Source organism: Pongo pygmaeus, chromosome 19, assembly GCF_028885625.2.
Source record: "Pongo pygmaeus isolate AG05252 chromosome 19, NHGRI_mPonPyg2-v2.0_pri, whole genome shotgun sequence".
NCBI classification, from domain to species: domain Eukaryota; kingdom Metazoa; phylum Chordata; class Mammalia; order Primates; family Hominidae; genus Pongo; species Pongo pygmaeus.
The window spans coordinates 14,685,295-14,696,495 of record NC_072392.2 but is presented as its reverse complement, the minus strand read 5'-3'; the positions used below and the strand labels follow the sequence as shown (position 1 = coordinate 14,696,495).

At 34.2% G+C, this 11,201-nt stretch overlaps 1 pseudogene; it reads left to right on the top strand.

Annotated features, from left to right (window-relative positions):
- The first annotated feature begins 10,350 nt into the window (after window positions 1–10,350).
- On the top strand, window positions 10,351–10,858 carry LOC129017381 (small ribosomal subunit protein uS13-like; annotated as a pseudogene).
- Window positions 10,859–11,201: the final 343 nt, after the last annotated feature.

Genomic DNA, 11,201 nt, shown 5'->3' with positions numbered 1-11,201 from the left:
CTTGCCATTTGGTGGAGTCAATCGTTTATTCATTCATCCTATACTTCAGCAAAAATTCCTTATACTAGGCACAGGGCCAGCCTTGAGGACATGCTGTTCTTATTCATGGCCCCGAGTTGAATGGAATTCAGAATTGATATGAAGCAATGGCAGAAAAAATTGTAAATGGAGTTATAATCAGAGACGTTATGTTTGAGCAGTTAGATACTGGCAAGAATTGCCTTGTTTAGTGATAAAATTTTTCCAAGTAAAACATATTTCATCTGGGATCATTTTAGTTTACTGTTATCTCTCTAGGGGAGAAGAAATGTATTACTTGCTACACTTTATTCCAGCTGTGAAATTCCTAGTTATACTAATAAATCTATACAGAGAATATTCTACATGATAATTCAGCTAGTATTCCATATGTTTATCTTCCATCACTTGCCTATTGATGCTACAATAAATCTATTGGGGAAAAATGATCTTTAAAGAGTCATATAGGGAGTAGACTCCTTCAAAAATTTAAATGTACTTTTTCTCTTTCCTTTTGTAGGTATCATTTCTCTTTCCTTTTGTAGGTATCATTTCTCTTTCCTTTTATAGATATCATTTCAAAGGACAGATGTGTTTCCAAAGCAGATTCCTAAAAGATAGTTGAGGTAAAGCTACTAGTTAGTTTTGAAGGTAATGGAGCTAGGCAAGTGCCTCAGATGAAGGAAATTTAGGAGTATCTTGATGTATGAGTTTCACAGAAGAAAAAAAGATTGTTTCCTCAAGCTTAAAGAAGTTGTGAATCTTTTCTGTCTGCATCTGTAACCTACTTAAGACAAAGATTTTCTGAATTCTAGAAGGGAAAGGGATGTGTTGAGTCTGGTTTTGATGACATTTCTGTGTATATAATTTTCTTCATTGTTTGTGACTTGCATCACAGTCACTTTCCAACACCAAAGAAGGAGAGGCTTTCTTTGAGAAATGCGTTTCACCCCACTCTTTAGACTCAGCCAGTTGAGTAACATCTATTTATCATTCCTGTCTTAATTCCTGTCATCTGTCAGCACTACCATTGCCAGCCACACCTCACCCCATCCTGGGGGTGCCAGTCACTTCTCTCTTGTACCCCATGCACCCTGTGTATGCATTCATTCAGCACTTTGGATGTTTGTTTGCCCTTACCTGATTAGATTTAGAATCTCCCACTTCTAGACCAGTGTCATTCAACAGGGATAGTCCCATCTTCTGAGGTGCCATTTCAGGAATTGCTTGTGGAGAGGAGGCATTTTTTGGTGGTTGTAGTGATTCAAAGGTGCTGCTGGCATATAGTGGGTGAGAACCAGGGAGGGTGGACATACTGCAATGCAAGGGACAGGCCGACAAAAAAGACTAGCTCCTCATCTCGTTTGGCTTGGAATGCTCAGCTGGATATTTATCCATTTAAAAACCCAACTGATACTCTTCTGAGCCTAGACTCTAACTTCACATTGTACATTAAGTACTTTTTAAACACATTTACATATATTGAATTTTCTAGGAATGCAACCACTATATAAATCAAGAGGAAATTGAGCTTTGTTTTGTTTAAAACATAGTTAATTATTCACAATTTCAGCAGCAATACTTCCTGTGGTGACTGGGTTAAGGAAAAATAAAACAAAATAAGATGAGCCTACAACAGTAGCTCACATTTGAGGTGATTCTACATATAGGATAAGTATTTGACTATTTTAGTAAAGTTATGAAATACATATTGAAATACAGATTGTTTACTTATGTATCTTTTTTTCATTTATGTTACAAAAAGTTTTATTGATTTTATGGTACATGAGCAGGTGGGTTACATTAGCTTGTAAATAAAATAAAATTCAGGATCGTTATAGGGGTGATTACAAAAAGTTATCAAAAAGGTGTTAGGTCTGATAAGGTTGAGAAATACTATACCAGACCATCGTTTACTTGAAGATCTTTCTTATTCTTCAAAGTTAACCATCATATTTACATCTTTATTACTAATTCACAACAAAATATCCTCTGTATAAAAGGCACTATTATCTTTTACTGTTTATTTAATACATGTAACCTACATTTCCTGTTTCTTGCTAATTTAAACCCTCAAATATTAGTACAAGGCCACAGTTCTCTGCAAAATTATTTTCTTTAAACTATTTCAAGGAGTTAGAAAAAGTCTAACAATAAATATGGTCAAATATGTAAGGCACCAGGCTTTGTATGACAGAGCTACCTTTACCTGGGAACATGGTGTATGAGAAAAGTCACTCTATAATTGCGTAAATAATAAATTATTCAGTAAATGGCACTGAGAAAATTGGTTATTCATTTTGAAAAAAGCATATCCCTGCCTCACACAACACACAAAACATCCTCTCCAGGTGGAATAAAGATAAATCTGAAAAGCAAAACTTTAAAACTTTCAGAATAATGTATAGAAGTATGTTTTTATGAACTTGGAATGGGGAAGAATTTCTTAAACATGACTCAAAAAGCACAACTTATAAGTTGTGCTTATAAAGAAAAGATTGACAAATTTGTTCACATTAAATCTTAAAGTTTCTGAACTGCAAGCCACCATAAAACTTTGTATATCTTAATGCAACAGACTTGAAAAAGATTAGCAGTGGATATAACTCATGGAGTATCTGGAATATATTTTTAAACTCCTATAAGTCAATCAGAAAAGAACAAAAAATTGCAAAAGTTGGCAAAAACTATAAACAAATTAATGAATAGGAGATTCAATGACCAATAGAGTGGTGAGAAGTTACTCACCTTCACCAGAAATCAGGAAAATGAAAATGGAAATGGTGTAGTGTTTTACGCCATTTAGCATGGAAAAAGATGATCCATCCGAATTTTAGAGAAGATCCAGGCTCTCAAATTCAGATGATGAGAGTGTAAGTTGATACTACCAACTATGGAAGAAATTTTGCCATACCTAATGAAGTTAAATATGAAGAAAGCATATGACTCATCAAGTTAATCTTAGATAATTACTGTCAGTAGAGTGTATTTCAAACTGTCTTTAAATAACTCACAGTAGAAAATACCTCTTAAAAAAACAACTCAGTACATATATATGTACATATGCACTTATAAATAAAACAAAACTGAATTTCATGAAACATTCATTATCTTTAACTCTATGTAATACAGTAGTATTTTTTGTATTGCTCAATCATCTTTCTTAAAATTTGTTGGTGGTGACTACATTTATTTCACAATTTTCTAAAGAGGCGCAATCAACACTTTCCAAGAGAAACACTAAAACACACATGGAGACATGTTCAAGGGTGTTTATTACGACATTGTTGGTAATAGTAACACTCCAAAACTTATATTCACTGATTTGTAGACTTTCTGAGGTTGTAGGACGTAAGAATCATTGAATTACTTCAGTTACTTCTCTGCTTTCATTCTGCAGCTGCAGTGACTGAAGTTGAGAGAAACAAAATGGCTTATCCAAAGAGTGGTCACTAGAACATTCTTCTCCTTAATCCTTAACCAGTTTCATCTCACAGACTATCCTGCAAATTGTATTGTATTGTACTGTATTGTATTTCTTTGAAAATTAGTAAATCATCAAATCACTGATGGTTGTTTCAAAGCCAAATGTGTTCACTTGGGGTTCTCATAAAATAATTTGGTCATGGAGCTTTTGAAGTTCTTTGAATGCCTTGGAAGAATGCTAGTTTAATGTGATGATACTGCTCCTTTTAAAGCCAATCTCCTGTCTTGGGTGATAATCTCCAGCCCATCTTCATGGGGACTTGAGATCATCTGTTTCTCTTTTACCATCCATTAGATGTTCCTTTCCTACTCATAGCAATTTGAGTATCTACCTGAGGCCAAGCTACAGTTGTCACTATAAATTTCTCTTCCAATAGCTCAGTTTAATCATTTGCTAATAAAATGTCTCAGCTGGCAAAAACTATGACGGTAATAGAATTACACCATGATACCAGGTCATGAGCATCAGTAAATCCTAGTTACTAGTTGAAGAGTTTAGTTGAAGGGACACAAAAAACAGGAGATCAGCTCAAAAGTGGGATTGGAAAAATAGGTTCAATGAGTATTATTAGAACAGTTCAAGGTGAACAATTATACAATAAAATAGGTTCTATGAATTCCTAATCACTAGAAAAGCATTTCCCAAACCAGTATCCCACAACTACGATTTCGTAGAATATTGCTGGAGGTATAATGAAAAATGTGTTCTGTGTTCAAATAAGATTGTGAACTCTGATTAAACATAGTCAAAGAGATTGCCTAAGTTGCTGATACTCTTAGAAACACAACCATTTTAATAATCATTGTGGATCCCCAAAACAATGCCCAAATATTTCCCTGTCCTGTGTAGTCATAGAAAGTGTTGTGATTTTTTTCCCTAGAGCGTCCGTTAACATCTCTTCAAATAATTAATTTGCAAAATTTTTCTTTGAAAAACAATTACACTAGGAAAAAAAGTACATAGGAAAGAAGTAACATAGAAAGAGAAACATAAAAAACTGAAAGCACAAAATAAAATAACAAGAAAATTACGGCATTTATAGCACTACATAACAATGACTTAAACACTCATATTGAAATAAAAGATTTTTATATGAGATGAAAAAAATTCAGCAAATCTTACTTTCAAAATTATAGAGTTAAAAACAGAAAATTAGAAGAAGAGTAAATGAGAATGATTGCATATGTAAACTTTATAAGACAGAGAGGGAAGAAGAGGAAGAAAGGAAGAAAAAGAGAGTATGGAAAAGAGGGAGGAAGAAAGAAGGAGAAAAAATAGAAGAGAAAACTGAGTTGACTGAATAACTAACATCAAAAATAACAAAATTTATGGCAAAGTTGAGTTTAAAAATCAGGAAGAAATGAATAATCCACAATAAAGGTATCATAGTTATGAGCCTATATAGGTTAAGTGACCCAGAACTGAAATATATATAAATAAAAATGATTATTAGGTATACCAAGATATACTGACAAAACAGCTATGTTATTACACTAAACCATTAGACTAGATCATTAAGCTAAAAATATGTAATAATATACATAATTTGAGTAATATGTTAACAAAGTGATTTTACCAGTAATGTTTCTATAACAGATTTTATGCTCAAGAGGATGCAATTCTTTCCCCCAATTCACCACTCATGAAAATAATTAATATATTACATTACAGAGAAAATCTCAAAAAAATTCTAAAACATAAAAATTAACAAGCAAAAATCTATGAATACAGCATACTGTCAAGCAGCAGAAAGAATATATCTGGGCCAGGCACAGTGGCTCATGCCTGTAATCCCAACACTTTGGGAGGCCGAGGTGGGTGCATCACCTGAGGTCAGGAGTTCGAGACCAGCCTGGCCAATATGGTGAAATCCTCATCTCTACTAAAAATACAAAATTAGCTGTGTGTAGTGGCACAGGCCTGTAATCCCAGCTACTAGGGAGGTTGAGGCAGGAGAATTGCTTAAACCTGGGAGGCAGAGGTTGCAGTGAGCTGAGATTACACCACTGCGCTCCAGCCTGGGAAACAAGAGCGAAACTCCGTCTTAAAAAAAAAAAAAAAAAAAAAAGAATATGTCAGAAATATATAAATAACAGAAATTAACTAAAAGATATTGAAAACTGGAGTCCACCACTAGTAGTGAAAGAATTTAGCAAATCTTGCAGATAATCAGCAACTAAAAAAGCATCAGGCCCAGATGTTTTTTTTTTTGGGAGAGTATTATTAGCCTCCAAAGTGAAAAAAAAAAAAAAGAGAGGATTCCCATACCATTTAAACTGCCCTGGCTCATGGGAATAGATGGACAAAGGACATACTAACAGGAGAAAAATAATAGACTCTATATGAATATGCATATTACTATATGAATATGCATATTACTGGAAAGTTATGAATAAAATATGAGCAAATAAGAACTAGTACTCTATTAAAAGAATAATGATACAATTATGATACATTATGGCCAAGTAAATTCACCACAGGTGTGCTATCATGGATCAATATTAAAAAATCCATTTATATTTCTCATGGTGTCATTAGGTCAAAGGAGAAACACTTAAAATCTTAAGTGTTAAAAATGGCTTTTCATTATCCTAAGCGAATTAGCACAGGAACAGAAAACCAAATCCTCCAAGTTCTGAGATTAGTAGGAGCAAAACATTGGATACTCATGGACATAAAGATGGCAACAACAGACACTGAGGACTACTCTAGAGGGAAGGGAGGGAGGGAAGGAAGAGTTGAAAAACTATTAGGTACTATGTTCACTATCCGAGTGACAAGATCAGTCGTACCCCAAACCTCAGCATCCCACAATGTACCTATATAACAAACCTGCACATGTACCCCCTGAATCTAAAAGAAAAGTTGAAATTATTTTTAAAATTTTAAGTAAAAAGTCAAATAAGTTACTTCAAGAAGAATTATAATATTATTTTACATGCAGAGATTAGGTTTTGCTCAATCAGTAGTATTTATGAGCAGTGATTTACATGCACACACACAAAAGAAGATCAAATTATGAAGTAACAGAACACTTTTTTCTAACAAGATGCATTGATATAATTAAGGTGAAAAATTGTAAGAATGATCGTTCCTTCCTCAATATCTATCTCTATGTTTTCAAATATAAAATAAAATTTATAAATAATTTAAAAGCATGGCTTTGGTACAATTAAGTATCCAACTTTATTTTTTAAATTATTTATTTTTTAAAAGCCTTGGTAAATTAACTATAATATAAAAGATACTCATTTTAAAATAATGCAAATATCATCCTTAATGGTAATATATAGCTAGCTAATATATTTCCACTAATACTAGAAAGAAGAGTAGAATAACAGCTATCACTACTGCTGTTTATATTGTTCTGAGAGCTCATTTCAAAATACTAAAATATAAAAAATAAAAAAGTGGAACAAATATTTTAAGAGAGAAAGCTAAGCTAACTTTAATGTGTAGACTATGTTATCTACTTCAATATTTCAAGAGAATCTGATGAAAGAAATAGTTATTTGGGACAGCTGCTTTTAAAGTAAATGTACATCAGTTTCCATCCGAAACATCAGAAACTTAGTTAAAAATTCAATAGCCCATGAGCCCATAAAGCCCACATTACAATTTCTAAATAACATTTTTCACTAGAAAGAACCAGGGCGCCTTGGAAAAATGGTTGATTCCAGGTCTAAGGAAGGAAATGTACAAGGTTGGATCTTGTAAATGCAGAAAGTAAGACAACTAACAAAGGTTAATTGCAGTCATGTGTGGAGGCTAAAGCAACTCCATCTTGGATGTGAATCTGCTATATTGGCTTCTGATTTACCCCAGCTCCAGGAAACTCTCTAAGATTTTCAGTTTATCTAGTGTTCCTTGGGTGACCGCTGTATTTATTGCAAATCCTGCCCTTAGGTCAAACTACCTTGATGTTATCATACTTCAGCAGTCCCACACATCCCTTCTGAATCACCCATTTCCTATGGTATATAAGCCCTGGTTCTGGAGACTGATGGTGTGAAGGGATCCACCATCTTGTCTTGCTGCAGCCCAAGACAAAGACATGGCTCCTGTTCATTAAGCCCCTATTAACTGTTCTTTCTGAGAAACTGAATTTGTCAGTCTCTTTCTTCAGCCTTTCAGCTTCCTCGGACTTTGGAGGTAGATTTGCCCTCAGTTGAACATCATGTCAAAAGGATTCAGGAACCAACTTGAAGAGGCTCCCTCTGGACAGAGATGGGACAATTTGTTCATCAAAAAAAACATAACATTAATGGATTTGAAGCATGTCAAATATATTTAAACTGTTGAGCTCATAATGATACTGAAGAAATTGGTCACCTTGTGGATATTCTATGAATATACCCAATTATTTTGAACATTTTCAAGCAAAAGAAAACAATCCAGGATTTTTCTTGCCTTTTCTATATGATTTGTAGCACTGGGTAATTAAGTAAATGATGAGGAAACACTGATCTTTTAAGAAATATTCCAGCTAATGGATGAAGAAGGAATGATACAATTCAAGTATCACTGGTTTGTAACCACTCATGAATTAATGGATCTAAATGATGATCATCAAGGCTCATATTTTTGTTAAAAGAGAGAAAACCAGATTTTACGTGTCTCCTGATGGAAGTAAATGACATTACTTATGAAGTGTTCTTGCTAACCATATATATATATATGTGTGTGTGTATATATATATGTGTGTATATGTATGTGTATATATATATTATATATATATAAAATATGTATATTTGGATTCAGGTTAGATTCATCCCTTTGGATCTAACTTCTCATTTTCAGAAAAATACAAGGCTTGTGTTAAGTGACATGATGGGAAATTCAATGTAGATGAGATCATCAAATCCAGACCAGGGGAAATTTTATGGGACAAATAACATTGTGCTTTCAATAAAAGTTTTCAAAAAGAAAGAAAGATTTAGAGAAAGAATTGTTGAACTTAGGAACACATATCAACCAAATGGAATGTTTTAATCTTATTTGGACTGAGACTCCAGTGAATTTAACTTTAACAATTTATATAAGACAACTGAAGAGATAGGAACACTACAAGGTATTTGATAAATGAAGGATTTATTATGCATTTTTAGCTTGATAGTGATATTATGATTATGTTTTTAAAAGTCATTATCTTTTAGAGCTAAGTATTGAAACATCAATATATAAAATAATGATTGAGGTCTTCAAATTATGCAGGGGCTATGGAAAATTGAATAGGGCTACAGATAAAACAACATTGGTAAGGTATTGATAAATTTTGCAGCTAGATGTTAGATACACTGACTTCCGTATCATCCCTTAGGCTCTTTCCTGGAGAGGTAATGTTGTAATGTAATTTTATTTATTCACTTTCCACCCACAGACTGTGATTTTATTAAAGCAATTTTTATTTATTTATGTATGTATTTATTTATTATTTTTTGAGATAGAGTCTGGCTCTGTCACCCAGGCTGGAATGCAGTGGTACAATCTCAGCTCATTGCAACCTCTGCCTCCTGGGTTCAAGTGATTCTCCTGCCTCAGCCTTGAGAGTAGCTAAGATTACAAGCACACACCACCATGCCTGGCTAATTTTTGTATTTTTAGTAGAGACAGGGTTTCACCATGTTAGCCAAGCTGGTCTTGAACTCCTGACCTAAAGTGATCCGCCCGCCTTGGCCTCCCAAAGTGATATTTTATTTATTTTTGTAAGCAAGTATCTCTTTTAAGAATTTCAAACATAAGCTTTCATGTCACGGAGACTGAAGGAACAAGTTCTCATCAAATCTACCTACTAATGTTGACAATAGTGTTTATAATCATACCTTGGACTTCCAAGCAAATGGGTTTAACAATAGTCTTTTCAAGCATATCTTCTTCATAAATAGAGTCCTCTGTATTCCCAGCACCTAGTACATTATCTACATAAATCAAAAGGTATTAATTAATAAATAACATCAAAAAATAATGTTGTAGTGAATTGAAATAAAATGAATTCGTATCACACCAGCTCCCTGGTTTGATGATTGCTAATGGGAAAAACAAAGCATATATTTTGCCTTTACAATAGAAATCTATGTCAGGATAACTGAATAACCCTGATGAATGTTTGTAAACTCTATAGAAGGATGTGTGCTTATTAAATGTAGGAGGACTGATAGCATTAAAGGACACACTTCTGTAAAGCCTAATGAAATTCTAGATTGAGAAAGAATTATGAACCAGTGTTGAGATAATCATTGGTGGGGAACTGGATTTTTGGATAGTGTACAACACAACACAGTCACAAGGGGGAAAATATACACGTGGATCACACTTGCATTGCATTACTCAAGTCCCCAAGTCCAGTGGTTGGTGGGACGAATGGTGGGACAACCAGAAAACATGTGTCTTCTGATGTAAATAAACATGAAAACCACATCACTTCTGTGAATTATCATATTATATGTCAAGATGTTTGACTCGAATACATCAAGCTTTAGACCTAACTCTAGTTTACTGGATATATATGAGCTATAGAAACAAGTTAAGTGATACAATGAGAAAGTGACAAATGACAGAAGGAAGAACACTCTGGAGGACCATCGGCCTGATCTCCTAAACTTAACTAGTGCTATTTCAAAGAGACGTAAGGAATACAACAAGCAGACACAATGCGTAGTCCTGGGTTGCATATAATATGGGGTGGGGGGAGAGCAAAAAAAAAAAACAACCCCAAAACACAGCTAAAAAGACTTCTGGGGACAATTAGGAGAATTTGAATATTGCCTAACCATTAGATGAGATTAAAAAATTATTGAAAAGATTCTTCCACAGGAGGCCTACACGCCACCGCTTGTGCTGCCGCCATGTTTCTAGTGATCCCTGAAAAGTTCCAGCGTATTTTGCAAGTACTCAACACCAACATTGATAGGCGGCAGAAAATAGCCTTTGCCATCACTGCCATTAAGGGTGTGGGCTGAAGATATGGTCATGTGGTGTTGAGGAAAGCAGACATTGACCTCACCAAGAGGGCGGGAGAACTCACTGAGGATGAGGTGGAACGTGTGATCACCATCATGCAGAATCCACGCAAGTACAAGATCCCAGACTGGTTCTTGAACAGACAGAAGGATGTAAAAGATGGAAAATATAGCCAGGTCCTGGCCAATGGTCTGGACAACAAGCTCCGTGAAGACCTGGAGAGACTGAAGAAGATTCGGGCCCATAGAGGGCTGCGTCACTTCTGGGACCTTCGTGTCCGAGGCCAGCACACCGAGACCACTGGCCGCCGTGGCCGCACCGTGGGTGTGTCCAAGAAGAAATAAGTCTGTAGGCCTTGTCTGTTAATAAATAGTTTATATACCAAAAAAAAAATTATTGAAAAGATGAATAATATTAACAACAAAGTTACAAAGCAGTATGTTCAATATAAACTCATTTTACTGCAAAATTATAAAAGATCTCACAAGGTATAAATTAGTGTTAAAGAGGTATCCTGTGAGTAGTGAGTTGTGTTTTTGTATTCTTATGTTTGTTCTGTGTACTTTATAATTTTCTAAAATATGCATATCTACTTTGATAGTAATGAAAGGTGATTTTAAAAATACAATATACATAAAGTACTGTATTATAATAAGTATTCCAATGTATATATAAAGAGACTACCAAAAATTAAAAAGTACATAGACTAATGAATATGCTGAGTTCTTATAATTTG